Here is a 23,275-nt window from a genome sequence, read left to right on the forward strand (position 1 = left end):
ATACAAATGCCCGAGGAGCACGGAAAACCATATACTCTGAAAGTGGAATGCGAAATTACTAGCAGGTAAGTACAGTACTAATACGCTTTGGAATCGCTAGATCTTGACTATAGAATCTTCAGATTACTTCTAGGAGACCCAGGGGACTTGGGTGCAGAGTGTGCACTCTCACGCGTGATGCGGGACAAAGTCTATGGTAGCTAGGAATTGCAAAGTTAGTGTTCTCGGGCGAACCCGACCTGGTAGGAGGAAAACGAAAGTGGATTCTGACCCTTGGATAGTGAGGCTATGCTGGGGCACCGAAATGCCGAAGTTACCTAGCCCAGGGGCTGCAGCTGCATAGGACTCAAAAGACGTCGGGAATCCTCGTTGCCGGACCAGGAGCCTGGAAGAAAGAAGTTGCTGGCAGGCGACCAGTGAAGAAAGTTCGATGGATCCAAGCCTGGATCGAAGGAAGATGACACCTGAAAGCAGAGGGGACCAAGTTCGTGACTACTAGCCAGTAGTCAGTGGGCACCAGGAGGGCACCGGATGGTAGCCACCTCGACAAGGTGAGTGGGTGACGCTGTGACCGCAGATCTCACGGACCAGGAGGCGTTGTCGGCGACCAGGATGGAGGAGCGATCTGTCCCACGATGGATGAAGCTGTCGGCGTCGCTGGACCCAGGATTGGGCAACAAAGCCTTGGCAAATTCAAGCCCACGCGGTGGACTTAAAATGGCGTCTGGAGTGGACCAGGAGGGTCCGGGGTGCCTCTCTTGAAGAAGGAAGCAAGGGCCAGTCTGGAGCAACCAGACCAGCAGCAGTGATGTCGTCGGGCGTCGTGTAGAAGGCCACAAGCCAGCCGGCTAGTAGCCACACAGCGCGGTGAGCACGCAAAAGCAGAAGGGCCCCACGCAGATCGTGGAGATGCTGGAGGGCTGATCTTCGGTGCTGGAGCTGCTCAGGGTTGGGGCTTCTCGGACCCCAAAGCACTCACCAGTGGAGCACACGGTGGGCTTGTTGCAAAGAAGTTGTGCAGTCTTGGCGATCGTCGGTCCCTCGAGGTCTCGTCGCACTCACAGTTCTCAGCTTTGCTGTAGAGGTGAGTAGAGGTCAGAGGTGCCAGGGAAGCCGGGTCTCGTCGAGCTGGGTCGTCGGATTCGTGAAGAAGGACTTGCAGCAGACCGCAGTGTTCTTAGGATGGTGCCCGCTTGATGCAGGGTGACTACTCCTTAGCCACAAGGGAGAATCTTGAAGAAGGAAATCTTGAAGTCCTTTCGCAGAAAGTCGTGTCTTGATTCCAAAGATGATCTAAATTGAACAGGGGGCCCGCTCCCATCTTTATACTAAAAAAGGGGGCTGACCCGGTGACTAGGTCCTGCCTATGGGTGGGACTAGGAGGGGGGTGGTTACACCCCTCTGCCATGCCGGACTTCCCCAGGCCAGGGGCTGGTGTGCCCCTGGAACTGGTTCAGACTGGCCTATGCGTAGTGAGCACCGGGGTGCCACTCAGCAGTCACCTTCCTGTAAAGCCCTGCCTACCCAGGATACACAAAACCATGTCTGGGATGGTGCTAGCACCGCCCCGGACAGGAAACCCTTTGTCCAAGCCTCCCTCGCTGGAAGGACTCCCAGCAGCAGGAGGTCAGACTCGTGTCTGTGGTGGCAGCATCCATTTTGTGGAGCTGAGGCTTTAGTTAACTTTAACCGGGGTTCACAGTTACATACATGTCGTGTCCCTCTAGAAGGGTGGAATGCTAACCCCGTCGCCAGAATTGGCGAGGGGTTAGTATTCCAATTCGTATGACACCTTACTCGACATGTTTTGATAAAGCAATACCAAAGATAGCATTTAACCGCGAGGATTATAATGCACTTAAGAGTATATGGTATGCGATATCATGGAACAGCTATTAGAACTTGGTTCCGCAAGCTGCAGACAGGCTCAGCTCATGCCAGAGCACCATCTCACACGATTCCAAGCACTCTGCCTTCAGGATTGTTAAGGCCTGCCATAGGAGTGACTGATAGGAATCTGTGTGTCCATTTTAGGGTTAGATATAGGTATACTATATCTACAGCAAAGGGTGATTACACGACTTTGCCCCCGCTGTCATGCAGCCAGTTGTGTCAAATTTAGGAGGCCAGCCAGGGGTGGCATAATACATGCTGCAGCCCCTGGCAGCCCTGGGTACACCTATGCCCTGAGTTACAGGGTCTGATAAGGTGGCCCAGTACCAATTGGTAGATGCACCTAGGGTACATGTGGTAATTTAGAAAGAGAACAGCCAGGCTGTGGGTCTGATTGGCAGGCCCACAGCCAGAGAAAGTCGTAAACCAGTGAAACAAAAGCAAAAAATCTGGGTGATCATAGGATTGCAGACCCTACTCTCCTACATGACCCCCCCCAAACTTTGGGACAAAAAGCTAACCTTGACCAGGTGAGTCTTCTTGTTCTAAGTGGAAATATCTGGAGAGCCCATCGGCATTGCCATGATCAGTACCAGGTCTATGTTCCACTGTAAAGTCCATCCCCTGTAGGGAAATGGACCACCTAAGCAGTTTGGGGTTTTCACCCTTCATCTGATTTAGCCACAAGAGGGGCTTATGGTCGGTCTGAATCTTGAAGTGAGTGCCAAACAAGTATGGCCTCAGCTTCTTCAGGGCCCAAACCACAGCAAAGGCCTCCCTCTCAATAGCTGACCAATTCTTCTCTCTGGGGGTCAGCCTTCTGCTTATAAAAGCAATGGGCTGGTCTTGACCATCAAAATTCAGTTGAGAAAGAACAGCTCCCACACCCAACTCAGAAGCATCTGTTTGGACAATGAATGGTTTGGAGTAGTCTGGACTCTTAAGGATAGGTGCTGTGCACATGGCCTGCTTTAGGTCATCGAATGCTTTTTGACAGCCTGCTGTCCACTGAACCTTTTTTGGCATTTTCTTACTTGTCAGTTCATTTAATGGTGTCACAATTGAACCATAGTTCCTGACAAACTTTCTGTAGTATCCAGTCAGGCCCAAGAAAGCTCGAACCTGAGTCTGGGTGGTTGGAGGAGCCCAGTCCCTGATTGACTGTATTTTGCTCTCCAGTGGTTGAACCTGGCCTCCACCTACAAGGTGGCCCAGGTATACAACCTGTGTCTGCCCTATCTGGCACTTGGTGGCCTTGATAGTGAGGCCTGCTGCTTGCAGAGCCTCTAACACTTTCCTCAGGTGGACCAGGTGATCCTCCCAGGTGGAGCTAAAGACAGCAATATCATCTAGATATGCTGCACAGAAGTCATCCAGCCCAGTAAGGACTTGATTCACCAACCTTTGGAAGGTGGCAGGTGCATTTTTCAGACCAAAGGGCATTACCACAAATTGATAATGCCCACCAGGGGTTGAAAATGCTGTCTTGGGCTTGGCATCCTCAGCTAACCTGATTTGCCAATACCCAGCTGTTAAGTCAAATGTACTTAAGTAGTTGGCAGAAGCCAATCTATCTATCAGTTCATCTGCCCTTGGTATTGGGTGGGCATCAGTCTTAGTGACTGCAATGAGACCCCTGTAGTCTACGCAAAACCTCATCTCTCTCTTACCATCTTGGGTGTGAGGCTTTGGCACTAGAACTACTGGACTAGCCCAAGGGCTATCTGAGGGTTCAATGACTCCCAACTCCAACATTTTCTGCACTTCAGTTTTTATGCAGTCTCTAACATGATCAGGCTGCCTGTAGATTTTACTCTTGACTGGCTGGCTGTCACCAGTGTCAACCTCATGGGTGCACCAATTGGTCTGACTGGGTGTCAGAGAGAACATATGTCTGAAAGACTGAAGAACCTGTTTACAGTCTTTCTGCTGATGTTCAGAGAGGCTGCCACAAAAGACAACACCATCTACTGACCCATCATCAGGATTCTGAGTGAGCAGGTCTGGGAGAGGGTCACTCTCTTCCTCCTGTCCCTCATCAATGGCCATGAGCAAGCTCATGTCCTTCCTGTCGACATATGCTTTGAGCCTGTTGACATGGAGTACCCTGTGGGGGCTCCTGGGAGTTCCAAGGTCCACCAGGTAGGTGACCTCTCCCTTTTGCTCAAGAATTGTGTGGGGCCCAGACCATTTGTCTTTGAGTGCTGCTGGGGCCACTGGCTCCAACACCCACACCTTCTGTCCAGGCTGGTAAACAGTCAGGACAGCCTTTTGGTCATGCCAAGCTTTTTGAAGTTCTTGACTGGCCTTAAGGTTTTCAGATGCCTTCTCCATATACTCAGCCATCCTGGAGCGGAGACCAAGTACATAGTCCACTATGTTGGTTGCAGGCTTTTTAAGAGGTCTCTCCCATCCTTCCTTCACCAAACACAGGGGGCCTCTCACAGGATGCCCATACAAAAGTTCAAAAGGGCTGTAGCCAACCCCCTTTTGTGGGACCTCTCTGTAATCAAACAGAAGGCAGGGAATCAGGACATCCCATCTACGCCTGAGCTTTTCAGGTAGTCCATGAATCATCCCTTTTAGGGTCCTGTTGAACCTTTCAACAAGCCCATTGCATTGTGGATGATAGGGTGTAGTGAATTTGTAATTGACACCACATTCCTTCCACATAGCAGTTAAGTAGCTTGACATGAAGTTTGCACCTCTGTCAGAGACAACCTCCTTAGGGAAGCCCACTCTGGAGAACACTCCAACTAGGGCCCTTGCCACTACAGGTGCTGTAGTGGTCCTAAGTGGAATAGCTTCAGGATACCTGGTGGCATGATCCACTACCACCAGTATAAACTTGTGCCCTGATGCTGTCTGGGGTTCCATTGGACCAACAATGTCAATCCCCACTCTTTCAAAGGGCACCCCCACCACAGGCATTGGTATAAGGGGGGCCTTTGTTGTGCCACCTGACTTACCACTGGCTTGGCAAGTGACACAGGAGCGACAAAACTCATTGGTATCCTCATTCATGTGAGGCCAGTGAAAGTGTGAGACAAGCCTGTCCCAAGTCTTTGTCTGGCCTAAGTGACCTGCTAAGGGAATCTCATGGGCCAAGGTAAGTAGGAAACCTCTCTGAGACAAGGGTACAACCAGCCTCCTGGTCATGCCAGGCTTGGGGTCTCTTGACTCAGTGTACAGGAGTCCATCTTCCCAGTATACCTTGTGGGTACCTGTGGCGTTCCCAGCAGCCTCAGCAGCAGCCTGCTGTCTGAGGGGTTCAAGAGAAGGGCAGTCTAACTGGTCCTTCCCCGGGTCTTCCCTTGAGGGTCCCCCTGAACCCAAGAATTCAACTTGATCAAGTTCAAACTCTCTAGGCTCAGTTTCCCTCAATTCCTGTAGATCAGCCTCCTCTGAGACTTGATCCACAACCTGGGGCAAGGGGGAAGGCACAGCCTTAACCCTACTGCTCTTTTTCTTGGAAGGTGTCTGGTCCATTGTTCCAGGATCCAGCACCTGTTCAGTGGGGCATTTCCTGACCTGTGACCTGGTCACAGCAAACACATGTGCTGGCAAGCCTAACATTTCCATGTGAGTCCTCTGCTCCACTTCTGACCATTGTGATGACTTCAAATCATTGCCCAACAAACAATCCACTGGGAGGTCTGAACTAACTACAACCTTCTTTTGGCCAGTTACCCCTCCCCAGGAGAAAGCTACAATTGCCATACTGTGATTGGTAGTGACATTGCTTGCATTGGTCACCAGGAATTCTGTACCTGGCATGATCTGTCCAGGGTCCACAAAGTTAGGTGTCACCATTGTGACACTGGCACAAGTGTCCCTATAGGCCTGAGCCATTTTTCCATTAATGAAAGGCGTCTGTCTGTATTTGCCCAAAGTATTGGGACTTATGTCAGGGGACATATCCATATCCCCTGTACTGACAAGGACAGCCTGAGTGAGTGTACCAACTAAGTTGTCACACCCCTCAGAACCCAGGGTTAACCCTACTAAACCCTTGGGAGGTGCACTACCACTGCTGACTGTACTAGGGGGCACAGGTGCCTTAGGGGCTGCAGTGGCAGGAGTCTGCCCTCCTCCTTTCTTGGTGCACTCACTAAACCAGTGAGTTTTACTTTTGCAGTATTGGCACCACCTTTTAGATTGGCCTTCTTTCTTCTTTTGGGGAGCCTGACCCCCACCCTCTTTGGGTTGTTGGGGACCTGTCGAAGACTTCTGGTCATTTTGTTCCCCCTTAGAATCTTTACCCTTCTGGTCTGCTTTCTTCTGACCACCTTGATTCTGGCCCTGGTTCTGCTTAACTCTTGTTCTAACCCATCTGTCTGCCTTCTTTCCCAATTCTTGGGGAGAGGTCAGATCTGAGCCAACAAGATGCTGATGCAACAACTGGTTCTGACAATTGTTTAAAATTTGTTCTCTCATCATCAAATTATACAATCCTTTATAATCAGTAACCTTACTGCCCAGCAACCAGCCCTCAAAAGCCTTAGTGGCACAATCTACAAAGTCAGACCAATCTTGAGACTGAGTTTTCTGGGTATCCCTGAACAGCACCCTGTACTGCTCAGTGGTTAGGTCAAACCCTTCAACCAGTGTGTTTTTCAAGACTTGGTAATTGTTAGCATCCTCCACCCTTGTAGTGAGGAGCTTATCTCTACCTTTGCCTTCAAAGGAGAGCCACAAGATAGCTGCCCACTGACTCTGGGGAACACCCTGCACAGTGCAGGCCCTCTCCAGAGCAGTAATCCATTTGTGGATGTCATCCCCTTGTTTAAAGGGGGGCACTATCTTACCAAGGTGCTTTGTATCAAAACTCCTTTCCCTGTTGCTAGGTACAATGCTGCCACCAGTGGGGACTACCCCACTTAACTGTTGCTCTCTAGCAAAGGCAAGCCTCTCTTTGGCCAGGGCAAGTTCTTCCCTTTCAATCCTCAGATTAGCTGCCCTTTCTTTAGCTTCATACACTCTCCTCTGAGGGGATGTCATCCCCTTCTGAGAGGAGTGTTGAGAGCCATTGGTTTGAAGGGATCTGCCAGAGCCTCTGGATAGAGACCTAGCTCGTCCATTCCCAATGTTAAGCTGACCTGAGAGTGGTCCCAGGGGTCCCCCAGTACTCATCTCATGTCTGCTTAAGTTGGACCTGGTTAGTCTGCTGAATTCTACCTGTCCCTTGTCTGCCTCATCCCCAGACAGTTGATCCTCATCCTCCTCCCCCTCTTCAGTCTCAGCTGAGAGATGGATTAGGTCAGGGTCTCCTCTGGTTCCCTCAAGGGGAGGCATACCTCCATCTGGATTAGAAGAGCTAAGGAGTTTCTCAGCTTTTCTGGCATCATAAGTCTCTAAGAGACCAATCAGAAAGGAAGTTGTGGGGTTAGACCCCTGCTTAATCTTCCTAGAGGTACACACTTGTCGTAACTCATGGAAGCTAAGCACAGTATATCTGGAAGGGAGGACCTGTGGAGGGTCCACTGACACAAGGGGAGACTCAGAGTTTCCTCCTTTGTCTGACATACTGTTTCTAGTGTGGTGTAAGTGATGCACCTACCTACACTATGTGTTTGCCTACTGATCCCTTACTAAGAGTTGCAGCCAAGGTGTGCTAAGCCTTGAGGAGCTGCAACAGCTGGTTCAGTAGAACTCAGAGTATTCTAAGCTTAGTTATATGTACCTGAAGTACTTATGTGATCTTTCAACAAGATATTCTTAGGATACGTGTGGTAAAACAACAGCAAGCTCAAATCCCAACCGCTGCTCACCAATGTGAGAAGGTGGCCTGATATGCAGTGCTCACTGTTCTAGTGAACACTATGTATCAGTCCAGCAACCCTTATTGATGATTGGTTGTAAGTCAACCTTATAAACCAGCTATCCTAGTAGCGTGGATACGAGCAGTCTAAGGCTAAAGACTCGAGAGGGCGTGTTAAGCCAGCTGTTATACCACACATATACCCCTTGAACACCAAGTGAAAGGACACCACACAAGTGTTATGAAAATAAACAAGATATTTATTAAGAATCACAACAGCCCTGTACTCTTTATGAGGACAGGGTACTAAGCACAAAACAAAACCTTTACGAAAATACTTAAGTTAGCACAGTATATACAAATGCCCGAGGGGCACGGAAAACCATATACTCTGAAAGTGGAATGCGAAATTACTAGCAGGTAAGTACAGTACTAATAGGCTTTGGAATCGCTAGATCTTGACTATAGAATCTTCAGATTACTTCTAGGAGACCCAGGGGACTTGGGTGCAGAGTGTGCACTCTCACGCGTGATGCGGGACAAAGTCTATGGTAGCTAGGAATTGCAAAGTTAGTGTTCTCGGGCGAACCCGACCTGGTAGAAGGAAAACGAAAGTGGATTCTGACCCTTGGATAGTGAGGCTATGCTGGGGCACCGAAATGCCGAAGTTACCTAGCCCAGGGGCTGCAGCTGCATAGGACTCAAAAGACGTCGGGAATCCTCGTTGCCGGACCAGGAGCCTGGAAGAAAGAAGTTGCTGGCAGGCGACCAGTGAAGAAAGTTCGATGGATCCAAGCCTGGATCGAAGGAAGATGACACCTGAAAGCAGAGGGGACCAAGTTCGTGACTACTAGCCAGTAGTCAGTGGGCACCAGGAGGGCACCGGATGGTAGCCACCTCGACAAGGTGAGTGGGTGACGCTGTGACCGCAGATCTCACGGACCAGGAGGCGTTGTCGGCGACCAGGATGGAGGAGCGATCTGTCCCACGATGGATGAAGCTGTCGGCATCGCTGGACCCAGGATTGGGCAACAAAGCCTTGGCAAATTCAAGCCCACGCGGTGGACTTAAAATGGCGTCTGGAGTGGACCAGGAGGGTCCGGGGTGCCTCTCTTGAAGAAGGAAGCAAGGGCCAGTCTGGAGCAACCAGACCAGCAGCAGTGATGTCGTCGGGCATCGTGTAGAAGGCCACAAGCCAGCCGGCTAGTAGCCACACAGCGCGGTGAGCACGCAAAAGCAGAAGGGACCCACGCAGATCGTGGAGATGCTGGAGGGCTGATCTTCGGTGCTGGAGCTGCTCAGGGTTGGGGCTTCTCGGACCCCAAAGCACTCACCAGTGGAGCACACGGTGGGCTTGTTGCAAAGAAGTCGTGCAGTCTTGGCGATCGTCGGTCCCTCGAGGTCTCGTCGCACTCACAGTTCTCAGCTTTGCTGTAGAGGTGAGTAGAGGTCAGAGGTGCCAGGGAAGCCGGGTCTCGTCGAGCTGGGTCGTCGGATTCGTGAAGAAGGACTTGCAGCAGACCGCAGTGTTCTTAGGATGGTGCCCGCTTGATGCAGGGTGACTACTCCTTAGCCACAAGGGAGAATCTTGAAGAAGGAAATCTTGAAGTCCTTTCGCAGAAAGTCGTGTCTTGATTCCAAAGATGATCTAAATTGAACAGGGGGCCCGCTCCCATCTTTATACTAAAAAAGGGGGCTGACCCGGTGACTAGGTCCTGCCTATGGGTGGGACTAGGAGGGGGGTGGTTACACCCCTCTGCCATGCCGGACTTCCCCAGGCCAGGGGCTGGTGTGCCCCTGGAACTGGTTCAGACTGGCCTATGCGTAGTGAGCACCGGGGTGCCACTCAGCAGTCACCTTCCTGTAAAGCCCTGCCTACCCAGGATACACAAAACCATGTCTGGGATGGTGCTAGCACCGCCCCGGACAGGAAACCCTTTGTCCAAGCCTCCCTCGCTGGAAGGACTCCCAGCAGCAGGAGGTCAGACTCATGTCTGTGGTGGCAGCATCCATTTTGTGGAGCTGAGGCTTTAGTTAACTTTAACCGGGGTTCACAGTTACATACATGTCGTGTCCCTCTAGAAGGGTGGAATGCTAACCCCGTCGCCAGAATTGGCGAGGGGTTAGTATTCCAATTCGTATGACACCTTACTCGACATGTTTTGATAAAGCAATACCAAAGATAGCATTTAACCGCGAGGATTATAATGCACTTAAGAGTATATGGTATGCGATATCATGGAACAGCTATTAGGACTTGGTTCCGCAAGCTGCAGACAGGCTCAGTTCATGCCAGAGCACCATCTCACACAATTCCAAGCACTCTGCCTTCAGGATTGTTAAGGCCTGCCATAGGAGTGACTGATAGGAATCTGTGTGTCCATTTTAGGGTTAGATATAGGTATACTATATCTACAGCAAAGGGTGATTACACGACTTTGCCCCAGCTGTCATGCAGCCAGTTGTGTCAAATTTAGGAGGCCAGCCAGGGGTGGCATAATACATGCTGCAGCCCCTGGCAGCCCTGGGTACACCTATGCCCTGAGTTACAGGGTCTGATAAGGTGGCCCAGTACCAATTGGTAGATGCACCTAGGGTACATGTGGTAATTTAGAAAGAGAACAGCCAGGCTGTGGGTCTGATTGGCAGGCCCACAGCCAGAGAAAGTCGTAAACCAGTGAAACAAAAGCAAAAAATCTGGGTGATCATAGGATTGCAGACCCTACTCTCCTACACACTGCATGCAGGGTTTAGCCACGGCGGTTGGATTAACATATGGTAATTAATATTACTTTGTGTTAAAAAAAATCTGTGAAAAAACCAAAGGTTACAGGGATGTTATAGTTAGGTTTAGATTTTACATATACACATACAAACTATAATTTGCACCCTCATGACCCCACATATTGCATCGATAATGACATCTTCTATAGCAACATTGATGACATCACTGCAACATTTGCAATAACATATTGCTGAGAAAACAGTGCATGGCTGGGGCCAAAATACCAACAACATTAATTAATCAATAAATGCCCTTGGAAAGAGACCAAAAGGAACACAATTGTAGCATCAAGGGAATCAGTCTATATACAAAGGGTAATCAAAAATGTCCATAGTCCATAAAGGGTCCAAGCACAAAAGTTCACGGTCCAAAATTATAATGTAATTAACCCCTTCGATGCTGGTGACGGAACCATTCCATCATCAGTCACGGTTGAGCTCTGCTGATGACGGAATGGTTCAGTCACGAACATACCCATTATCATTGGGGTCCAGCACAGGAGGAAAATATCTTCCGCAGCGATGAGGTTAAACTTCCAAACCAGAGGGTGTGTCCAACTCAGGTTCCCGGTTTGGGGGCACAAGCCATTGGCCATCCTCACTCTCCATTTTAATCATGATATGGAGATCCTCCTCCAACGCAAATGTAAATTGGCTGGCTGTGTAGGACCTGACAACCGATGTGATGAATGAAATAAAGGGGTAGCAGGGGAAACATGGATCACAGAAGAACTAGAAGATGGGACTATGGGACGTGGGTGTGTTGAGAGGGAGATGAGACATACCAACTGCTCAATGCAGTAATGACGATACATACATTTAGTAGCTGACCAGAGATCATCACTCAGTGAATCTCCACATCCCCAGCAAAGTCCCAGATATCCTGAGAGAGTGCTCCCAGAACCTTTACAGTTAGTGTCATGGGCTCTTTGAGAGCAGCTACTGACACATTTTCTAAAAGATGAGATTTGGCTTTATAAGAGGGTGCAGAAGTATTCCTTGACTTAAATTCTCCTCCTGTGGGCACTTGGAGGAGGAAGTTAATAATAGGCAGGAAGTGGAGCTGGAAGCCCTAATGGAATGGGGCCCCCAGGAGTTAAGGATGGGCTTAGGGCGGAGTCAGATGGCACACAGGTTTGCTCTTGGGACACCACAGGTTGGCCTTGCTCTGGGCCAGGGCTAAACCCTAGATTTTCTTCACCCTGATTGGCAGTGTCCACATCCACGGCCTGCCTTAAGTGACTTTTGAGCCTCAGCCCAGAGTCTCTTTGAGACAGATCTAGTTAGTATCCTGGCGGGTGCCCTGATGATGGTGGATTAATCTTCCTCACTGGTGTTGTCAAATAGTGTGCTGCAGAGAATGCGTGTTACTTGGTCCTGGTCCTGCTGTGATAGATGCTGGTCAGTCCAGTCTGCTAAAAAGGAATGTGAAGAAAAGAGAGATTTTGTCTGTTCATCGCGTCAATAATGCTTACCTATTCAATTTTTGTAAAGCCGAAATATTTTCTTGGTATACAAGAGTTGACAATGGAACATCAAAAAATGTCTCACTATCTTGTGATTTCATACTCAAATGCTGTTAATTCAATTTCATTAACATTGCAAATTTACAATATAACAGTGGATTCATAGGGGAAAAGGTTAATAATAGTTGTAGTTTGTCAAAAATCTAATTAATGCTGTTGAAATGTAGGTTCTCAGCAGATTCCATAAATCGATTCTCTGAGAGGAGACAGATGTTCCACCAGATTACAAAGCATTTTAAAGGAGGTCTATACTTTTGCACATCAAAAGTTCTACACATTATTCATTGTGTGAAATTTGGAGGTACAACTTACGGTGGTTAGGAATTAAGTTAAAGGTACCCTATGGCAGCATTATAGAAAATAACAATGGCAAAATGGATTGAAATTTGTGATGACTGTTGGACATTCTTTTTTTTTATTTCAAATCGTTTTTATTGAAGTAAGAAAACAAAGCAAAAGACATTACAGTAAATCTTCCATCAAAAGTGAATTAATACAGATGTTGTCAGACTAATACAGAAACTACAAATGATAAAAAAAAAATAAAGAGAAGAATCACTCTTGCTTGTCACGTGGTTATTGATCAAGTTGTTAAACACTTGACGTGCGGATGAATGGGAATAGCTCTGACATATTAACTAGGATCACACCCATATAACCATGGTACTATTACAAGGTCGTATTGCTTCAAGGCGGCTCAAAATGGAGGGATTAACCGTCTAGCGACTTCCATAATTTCTTATTGGATGGACACCACGTAGAGGATTCACCATGACAGGATTCAATTTACCCATTCTATACAAACCAAACAAATATAATTTTTGGATGTAAGGATCACCAATGATCAAGGAAAACTTGACACAAGTGTATTCACCAAAACAACTGATAGAAATAACGTATTTCACTTTCAAAGTTTCCACCAAAATTCTCTAAAAAAACCTTTACCCTATTCACAACTACTCCGCATCAAAAGAATGTCATCGACCGAGAATACTTTTCAAAAAGACATGATAACCACCATTGATAGATTTCGAGAGCGAGGCTATCCTCATGGAATCCTTCAAGAAGCAGTTGAAAAGACAAATAAAGTTGACAGAACAACTTTACTAAAAACCAAAGATAAAGCTACCAATCAAGAAAGGATGGTTTTCATCTCTAAATATTCTACTGAGAGTTTTCACATCAAAAATATTTTGCTGAAACATTGGCCGTTACTTTCTTTGGAAGAAGATTTCAATGGTATATTTTCCTTATCACCGAAGTTTGCTTACCAACGTACCAAAAACATTAAAGAATTGCTAAATCAACAACAAAATCCCCAAACACAAGTATACAAAGGGACGTTACCTTGCCACAACTGTGGTAATTGCAACGCCATCATTAAAGGAAAGGAGTTAAAACACCCAAGCCAGGGAACATTAATCAAACTAAAAGTTAATGCCACCTGTGACAGTCGAAATGTGATATACATGATCAAGTGCCCATGTGGCCTGGCATATGTAGGCAAAACCGAAAGAAAAATCAAGACCAGATTGATTGAACATAAAAGTAAGATACGAACAAAAAGTGTAAAATCTCCCTTGGCAGCACATTTCAATACTTACAATCACACAGCCAGTCAAGTCAGATTTTTAATTTTGGAACAACCAGCAATCTTACCCGGCAGAGACAACAGTCAACATTTATTAAGATGGGAGATATTTTGGATGACCTTCCTTAACACAACCCAACCGAAAGTATTACATGATCGGTGTGATTTGAATTGCTTTCTATAAGACTTTCCCCACTATGGTGACAATCTATACTGTGACCTTCATGAGTATTTTTGTGATTTGTTTGAGTGATATACATGTTACTATGCACTCTAATGTATTTTGACTTGTACCCAGCTGTTTTATAATGATGCTAAAATAACTGACTAATTTTTTGTAAGCAGAGTTTATATTTCCATGAATGGTCTGATAATTATAATATTTGTTCACCTAGTATACACACAGTGACCACGAGTCTTTTGATCATCCTCTGTCATTTATATTTTTTCTTACGTGTTTGTCGCGTATTTATGCTTTAGTCTATCTTTCGGTGCCGGCACGCTAGTGGCGGAGTCTGCCGTTCATATCTTTTCTTAGCGGACGTATTTAGACGCAAAACCACCAATCAGCGTGTAATTCCGGGTCACGCTCACCCTGATGTTATGACGGCGCGAGACGCTTGAGTTCGGTAAGACGCGGAGCCCTCTTATCTCTCTTCAATTGGTTTTCCTTTACTCTATATGACATGGTGACTGAGACGATTTTTCGTTTCTACCCTCACAGAATCCAGTTGGGTTCTTTTACCTTCATTTCACGACGCAACTACCCAGCGGACACATTAAGGTATTTTTTTGACAACAAGCATGTCTTGCCAGACAGCGGTGTTAAAAATCTTGTTGCAATATATGTTTCCTTATTCTTATCCACTGTTTCTCCAGATACGTGTTTGGAATGAACATTACGCAGTTGCTTACGAGATCGATTTACCCGTTTTTTGAAGGTATCTCTGTACCCCAGCCCGATATTTATTTCATTTTATTTTTTGAACCACGTTCTGTATCCCGCATGTTTCTTTCATGCTTAGACCTTCCACCTTTGAATATTAGGCTTGTACACGTCATGCACATCTTAAGTGTTCTTCGAGCATACACCTTTTTGAAGTTATAACATAGAATACCTTATCAGGCACCTGGAGGGTTATAAGGTTCTAAAACTGGTGTAAATCATTAGCGGTGACACACTAACATTGTAAATCAGTTCTATTGGAAATATGCCATTCATGAAAAGTGATGTATACCCTTTTTGTTTGAAGAAGGGCCTAGTGCCCGAAATGCATTGGGCAAATGAATATAAAATCGCTAATAATGTTTGGATGTGACTACAACATTGTAAACAAATGAAAATACTAAAAAATGAAAACACCAATGAATGAAAACAAACAATGATTTTTTGAATAAAACTTTATTTGTGTAAACCAAACTACAATCGCCTGACAATTTTCATCTTACTGTGTGCGTTTGGGGACATTACCCTCGATCAGGATAACGCTACAGAGAGTTAGCACACACTGACCCATTGAAACTTACTATTCTGAGCAGAATATTAACATATATCTCACTCACACTACCCTATCAGCACGGTGCCCAATGGGCACAATAATATCAGCCCCATGTAACAGACATGACACTCTGGGAATAAAATCATGGCAATTTTAGGCCATTAAATATTTTGTAGAAGTGCGCCTAAGCTGTAACAAAACTTGGATGCACAGTTTTCTCAATGTAGCAAGCCCAGTGCAGTAGGGCGATATGAGCTCCATCTGTGACACTATTACTTGAGCCCAATCTGGAAAAGAACTACATTTCCAAGTAGTACCAGCCAGCATAAACAAGCCTATATGCGATGTCCTCATGTGATGTATAAGGTTTTGAGAGGCAACCAGTTGTTGAAAGCAACAGTGGAAAAATGGGCAACATCTGATCATAAAGACACCCAGTTATCACACAAATATCACCTACTGAGGTGGCATGATAGCAGACTATTCAACCACCCATTAGTCTGCTTGTGATGGGGACTATATTCCCATAAGTACCCAGTGAAGGACCCTGGCGGCCAAGTGACCCCATCATGTGACGCAGAAGTCGCTAGAATCACCAAAGGCAGCCAGCCCAAAAATAATTATCTATCTCCCACTGCAAATTGTACCAGCAGCAGAGAGGGGTGTGAGACCATAGGTGTGATTACACAATGTAGCTTTTGATGAAGTAAGTGATTGCCAAATTCTTGTGTCAGTGGGTGTATGGTGGGCATGTCCGCAGAGGGCCTGTTTGCATAGGATCCTGGTGGGGGCACTACTATTACATTGACTTGCCATTTGGCATATTTGCACAAGTAAAATGTGATTTTGGTGTGTGTGTGAGGCAATTAAAAAATAAACCTGATGGTGAATCAGGAGGATAATAATCACCAAACTTTTGCGACATGATCCTCAAGTATGGAGGAGACCGGGCTGAATATACTTCAAGGGGATGAATGCTGGCCTGATGCTTGTTTTGTGTGAAATTAATAAATGATGTGAACCATTCCCATGTATCGAACCGGATCAATACAAGCTGGGCATATGCTCAATATAAGCTGTACTTATTAATGACATTTAGCGACCACAACTTTGGATGATGCATGATTTCTTTGTAAGAGTAGAAACTATGTAAGACACGATCTTCGCATATCTCAAGTTAGAACTAAGGACAAGATGTATAAGCGCAACAAGTGCAGGGGCCATTACTTGGACATGACCCTATTGAGAGCCTCTACCTGTGGTACTATAAGGCCCTAGACCTAGTAAATGATAGGTTTGGTGCTGCAGTGGCAGATTCCCCAACAATATCATGTTGAGAATAACATGCAGGGTTTAGATCCTGTGTGGAGATACCCCTAACTAACAGAGATTCACTGCTGTTAGTCACAATGGACTACTGTGTTTAATATGTAATAATTTTTTATCTTGGTTTACCAGTCTGTGACTACGTTCCCCTGATTGACCAGGAATCTGGTATCCCCTAAAGTCTAAGGTAAGAGATGTTGGTTTCTATCAGATACTTGAATGAAGAAATTATAGCATATCATGATTTTTTGAGTATTAATAATAATTAATATTGGCGTGGCTTGGCGCCCATGGGTGATGGCGGCGCCTGAGTGAGGCTCTGCTACGGGTCCGGGTGATTCGTCCTTCAGACTTCTTGGTTTCTATACTGGAGACCGCAGTTAGTCGTCGGAACCTTCCCGCAATGCTGCGAAACTCCTGAGACACTTCTACTCCCAACGGAGATGGTAAATGCTGCATTTCTATTTCGGAGGACGCTTTGCTGTTTGCGACCTCCATCTTGCGCGACCTGACGCGGTGCGCTCCTCCTGTGAGGACGACCGCGTTTTTGTCTATCTCTCTTCGCCGGTGGCTGCATGGTGCTGAGTCGACCTCCACCGCTCCTGGGATGATTGAAACCTGCTGCAGCTTTAAAGTTAAGACACCTAAGTGAGTGCACTGATTTCAGCATATTCCAGTACAACGCAACCGCCATTTTGTTCAACTCGGCACAGTTTGTTTCTATGCTGGTATGCTTCCTGCAACTCTTTATTTCACCTCACAAAAGGTTCTATTCTACGAGAATTAATTATGTATCATCATTGTTTTGAAGTACTGTGGAGGCGGCAAACTGCTTGTCATCTTTTTATTTAAATGCGCATTTTCCTGACAGTGGCTTCAGTTTTCCAAGGACCTTCTTCCTTACCTGGCATATTTAATGGATTGCCTCTCATCTGGATGGCTCTTGTGTTTACCATTTGATCACAGGCTTGACCTCCTCGAGGATCCTCCATGCTCCTGCTGGTTTCTTTACCGCCTTTCATGATTGTGCAGTGCATTTACCCCAGAAGCCTTTCCTATGCGCTTTCTCCTTAGTTGGTTCAGCTGTCTTCTTTGTGTAACCTGCAATACGCCTGCTAGTTCTCCCTTCACGCATTTTTGGCCTGCCGGCTTTCTTTTTTCACCAGTTTTACTCGACAACCTCCATGTTTCTTTCTACATGTACCTCATGATCAGCATCCAGCACTGGACCTCTCTTTAAGTGACTCTTTTCGTCGTCATTGGTGCTTCCCCTTGTTTTCTCTTCAGACTTGTGTTTCATTCTCCCTACACTTACTGGTGACTTTATTCTTTTTCTCGCATTGTAACATTACGTTTTGCACACGTTCTTCTTCAGCTGCCTTTTATGAGACAACTTAAATCTATGTCTCGACTATCTTCCAAAGCGCCTAGTAAGGTGGCTTTTGTGAAAAATTCTAAAAAAAATTTCAGCTTTTTCTCAGTTAGAGGATTCTCTTGCTTCCTCTGGCTCGGAGGCAGCCATGGATTCTTCTCAATCAGCATCAGGGAAAAACACCATGAAAAGACAAAAAAAAATCCCCCTTCTCCGGCTAAGCAATCAACACCTGTTACTATGGAACTTTTGCTGGAAGAGATACGATCATTCCGTCCTTTTCTTGAGGAGATTCTTCGCCCTTTCATGGAGGAAACAAACGCTAAACTCCAAGTTCTAACAGACAATTGGTCACAAATCGAGACAAGGGTTTCCTCGGTTGAGCACTCTGTCGTATCTTTTCAGGAAACTCAAACCACAGTTTCGCATTTGTCCTCACAGGTGGGCGCTCTTCAAAAACAGGTGGAGGAGTTGGAAAATAGAGGCAGACGGAATAACCTTCGCATTTACGGCTTAGTGGAAGCTCTTGAAGGCTCAGACCCGCCTGCTTTCTTCAAATCTTTTCTCCCCAAGTTGCTTCACCTACCAGAATGTACGTCTCTCAACATTCAGCGTGCCCATCGCCTTGGCCGTCTACCGACGTCTATGTCCTCCTCAGAACGACCAAGAGGAGTCATTCTCTACTTCCCCGAGTACACTGATCAATTGAAGGTTCTGGCAGCTGCTAAGGCTATCTCCAAATTGGCTTGGTCTGGCTCTCCTCTGTTCTTTGCTCAGGATTATGCCAAAGCAACTGCGAATCGTAGGAAGGCTTTCCTGCGTATGAGAGAGGTCCTCCACTCCATGGGTGCTCGTTATGGCTTGTACCATCCTTGTTTGTTTAAAGTCACCTACAACAACAAGACGACTACCTACGAAGATCCAGTTAGACTGCAAAGTTTCATTAATGCACATCAGACATCTGCTATGGATGCCTCTGGTCCTTCCTCTTCTAGTCCTTGATGATTTGTAGCTATGCCTACCTTTGTCTTTTTCTCGTTTGTCGTCATGGTTATTCCTCTCTAGCGTTTTTGCTCCTTTGATTGTTTTCCCTCTTCCGATGTATTATTGCCGTTTGTTTCATGGTCTTTTTATTGACTAATGTGTGTAATTCATTACTGTTCTTTACCCTTCTTTGTCTCCACAGGAACCCTTCCTTGTCTGGTGATGTCCTCCCGGATCCCTGCCCAGCTGATCTCAGTTGTGTTGCCTTACCTACATTGCCCCTTCCCCCCTCGACTTCTCCTCGTCTTCCTTTTTTGTAGGTATGTTTCCCTCCTGTTTTCTGTACCTCCTTTGTTTTTTGTTCTTATCTTCTTCCCTTTTCTTCATGTTTCACTTTCCTTATTTGTATAATGATGATTATTTTCTTTTTTCAGGTTGTATTTCTTTCTTATACATTATTTTTCTTTCTTCTACTTCTTTCTTCTTACTCTTGGGTCTTCTTCATATTATCACACATATTTTCACTATACATTGCTTTTTTCCTGTTCAATTCGCTTTTTTCTTTCTTCTCGTTCTTCTAATCACTTCTTTCTTCTCTCCTGTTTTACTTACTTTTATTGATTTTATTTTGGATTTCTTATTTAACAAATGTGTTGCTCTAATATACAAACTATGTCTTTGACTGTAACTTCCTGGAACGTTAAGGGTATTAATTCTCCAATTAAACGACAGCGCATTTTATCTCACCTAGCTAAACTAAATGTTGATATTGCATTCCTTCAAGAAACTCACCTTTCTGACATAGAATCTGATAAGCTTAAAAGGGGTTGGGTGGGTGAGGTCTTCTATTCACAAGGTGATGGTAAGCGCAATGGTGTTGCTATTTTATGTCGCAGGTCGCTCCCATTCACAGTCATTTCTCAAGAATCAGATACCAATGGCAGATGGACACATGTCAGATTATCGCTTAAAGGTGTTCCAATCTCTCTTCTTAATGTTTATGGTCCCACTAACGGTGAACCCCTTTTTTGGGCTGAGTTTTCTCCACGCATTACCCAATTCATGGATGATAATTTCATCCTTGCAGGAGATTGCAATCACCCTCTTGATCCTTTTTTGGATCGGAAATCTTATGCCACTTATATTCCCACAAAGCCACATAAACTCTTTACCCAAGCTATTTCACAACATAAGCTTGTTGACTCCTGGCGTTTATGTAACCCGACTTTGCAAGAGTTTACTTTTTACTCACCCCATCACCATTCCCAATCATGACTGGATTACATTTTTGTTTCCCATGATCTTGCCCAAACGCTCACCGCAGCGGAAATTGGTCCAATACTGCTTTCCGATCATGCCCCTGTAGTAGTTAGCCTTCAGGTTCTCCCCAAAATTGATGGTCCTAGAAGGTGGCGTTTTAATAATGCCCTCCTTCTAGATCCCAAGTTTTCCACTTCCTTCTCAACCTTTTTTGACGAATTTTTCCTTTTTAATGATGTCCCACCCGTCTCCAAATGTAATCTCTGGGACACCTGCACGTGACTTCATTATTAATTTTGTTGCTAAGAAACGCAAGACTGCTCGCCAATTTACTAAAGCTCTCCTTCATGACATTAAGAGATTGGAACACGCCTACTTCACTTCACACTCCTCAGAAAGTCTGACAAATGTAGTCGCTGCTAAGATTAAATTTAATGAAAAGTCTACTGAAGATGCTTCATTGTATTTGCTTAAGTCAAGTGCCAAATTTTATGGTGGTAGAAACAAAGCTGGAAAGATTCTTGCTAATTACTTAAAGGTCAAGCACAATAAGGTGAACATTGAATCGATTTATGACACTGATGCACACTTACAACATAAGGATGCTGATATTCTCGCTACTTTTTCCCATTTCTACGAGACTTTATATACCTCTGACACCAAATCATCTCCTCAATCTCTTACTCACTTCTTTTCCACCATTCAAAAACCTACATCTCCCCTTCCTGACCTCTCCTCCTTAGAATATGACATTACACAAAAAGAATTGCTTATTGCCCTCCAACGTCTTAAACTCAACAAAGCTCCTGGCCCGGATGGTTTTACTGTTGAGTTTTATCTTCACTTTTCCAAACTATTAATTCCAAAACTTCATTCCCTTCTTCACTCTTTTGCTGCATTAGGTACTTCCTCAGGCACCTTTTCGGACACACATATTTGTTTAATACCCCAACCCGGAGAAGATGTCCAATATAGAAAAAACTACAGACCCATCTCCTTGGTTAATATTGACTATAAAATCTTTGCCAAATCATTAGCGATTCGATTGGACCATTTGCTTCCTGACCTTCTAGGTGAAGAACAATCAGGATTTGTTAAAGGTCGTTACATCACTGACAATACCAGACTTTTATTTAACATATTAACAAAATCCCCACATCTTCAACACCCTCTCGCGGCAATAGCCCTAGAGGCTGAAAAAGCGTTTGATAGGGTTGAATGGCCTTACCTCTTCCATACTCTAAGATGGTTTGGCCCTAAATTTACTTCCCTAATCTCACTATTATATTCCCGCCCTGAGCTGCAGTTTACGCTAATGGCCACATCTCCCCTTATTTTGACCTTGGTAGAGATGTTCACCAAGGATGTCCTCTCCCACCTTTTCTTTTTAACCTTGCTTTAGAACCTTTTTTGTCCAGACTACTCCAAAATCCTAATATCCATGGCTTTCAGACTAGAGATCTTTCCGTTAAACTCGCTGCTTATGCAGACAACATATTACTTTTCATTTCGAACCCTGCGGTCTCCATCCCAGCTTTTTTGGAGGAAGTACAGACATATTCCTCAATTTCTGGTTACAAACTTAACCATGATAAATGTGAAATCTTGCCCTTGACGAAATTCACCTTTAAGCCTGATTTCAGCGCCTCCAATTTCACCTGGAGCTCTTCCCATATTAAATATTTAGGATTGCATATTACTCCTTCTATCCCAGATACTATCTCCCTTTGTCTTACTAAATGCATTCAGAAGTTATCCGACCTTACAGCTAAGTGGCATCCTCTCTACCTGTCTTGGTGGGGCCGCTTAGATAATGATGCTTTCCCCTATTGTTCTTTATACCCTTTCCAATATTCCTATTTCTATTCCAGCTAATTTTAAAAAAAAATTAACTCAGTCTTATCCTCCTTTTTATGGCATAATAATAAACCCAGAATGTCTCTTGCTAAACTCATCCGTCCCGCTTCTGAAGGCGGGGTCAATTTTCTGGATTTCCCGGCTTATCACAAGGCTTTTTTTTGCGTCAATCCTCCTCTTGGCTACAAGACCCTGATTCCCCCTGCCCTTTGTGGTCCAAGATTGAGCGCCTTTTCCTTTCCCCTTTCTCCTTCGCTGAGTGCATCTCCTTTTCTCGCAAGCCCTCTTCCATCCTCACTCCTATCCATAAATGTACTTCCAATCCCCCTCCTCCTATATGTGTTGCTGACTTCCTTTCCTTCACTATTTGGCACAATAAATACCTTCTTCTCCAGGGTAAACCTATTTACTGGAAATCTTGGAGAACCAAGGGTCTGCTTTGGATATCACAGTTATTTTCTCAATCCACCTTTTTGCCCTTCCCTACTCTTCGTTCCACTTTTGATCTTCCCCTCTCTTTTGCTCCCAAATATCTTCTCCTTAAAGCATCGGTCAAGGAAACTTACAATAAACTTTCCAAGTCTATCCCTTCTTCCATCTCACCTGATCCCACCATTCGCCTTCATTCTACTTTACAAACTCTTCCTAAAGCCTCTGTCATTTATAAACACCTTCATGCACATACCCTCCCCAGACCCAAATCCAAGGTGGAGGAGCATTGGGAGAATGATTTCTCCATATCATGGCCAATTTCTCTTTGGGACAAGATTTGGACAGAGATTCGTAAAACTTCTAGGGCTGCATCTTTAACGCAATCTATATTTTTTTTATCTATAATCGTTTGCTACACACTCCTTTTACCCTTCATACATGTTTCCCTGCCACATCAGATAAATGTTGGTCTTGCTCTTTACCCAATGCCACTTTATTTCATATGCTGTTCCTTTGCAAGAAGGTACGAGCCTTCTGGATACAAGTCTGGGCACAAATTAATGTAATTTTTTCCACTAGTATTCCATTTTCCCCTACCCACATATTTTTGGGAAGCCTTTCCCCTTGTTGGGACCAGATTGATCTCAATGTCCGTATTGTTGATTTATTATTGGCTGTTGCGTTTCAACAAATCACTATTAATTGGAAGTCTACGTCTACTATTACTTTTAAAGCATGGTGGTATAATGTTTGTCACAATCATAGACTTGATACTGCTTTTGTTTTTCCTGCCCAGTTGGCAGCTAAGCGTGCCGATTTATGGCTTCCTATTTCGCTGTATTTGGATAGTTGTACAACCCGCTCCTTTCGTCCTAGACCTGCTCAACAGGAGGTTTCCAAACCCCCTTGATACCCTTATTTTTCCTCATGTTCTACTAAAATGTTTTACTGCATAGTTAAAATTTGCTGTTATTAATATTTATTGTACCC

This window comes from Lissotriton vulgaris, chromosome 9, assembly GCF_964263255.1.
Source record: "Lissotriton vulgaris chromosome 9, aLisVul1.2, whole genome shotgun sequence".
Lineage (NCBI taxonomy): Eukaryota > Metazoa > Chordata > Amphibia > Caudata > Salamandridae > Lissotriton > Lissotriton vulgaris.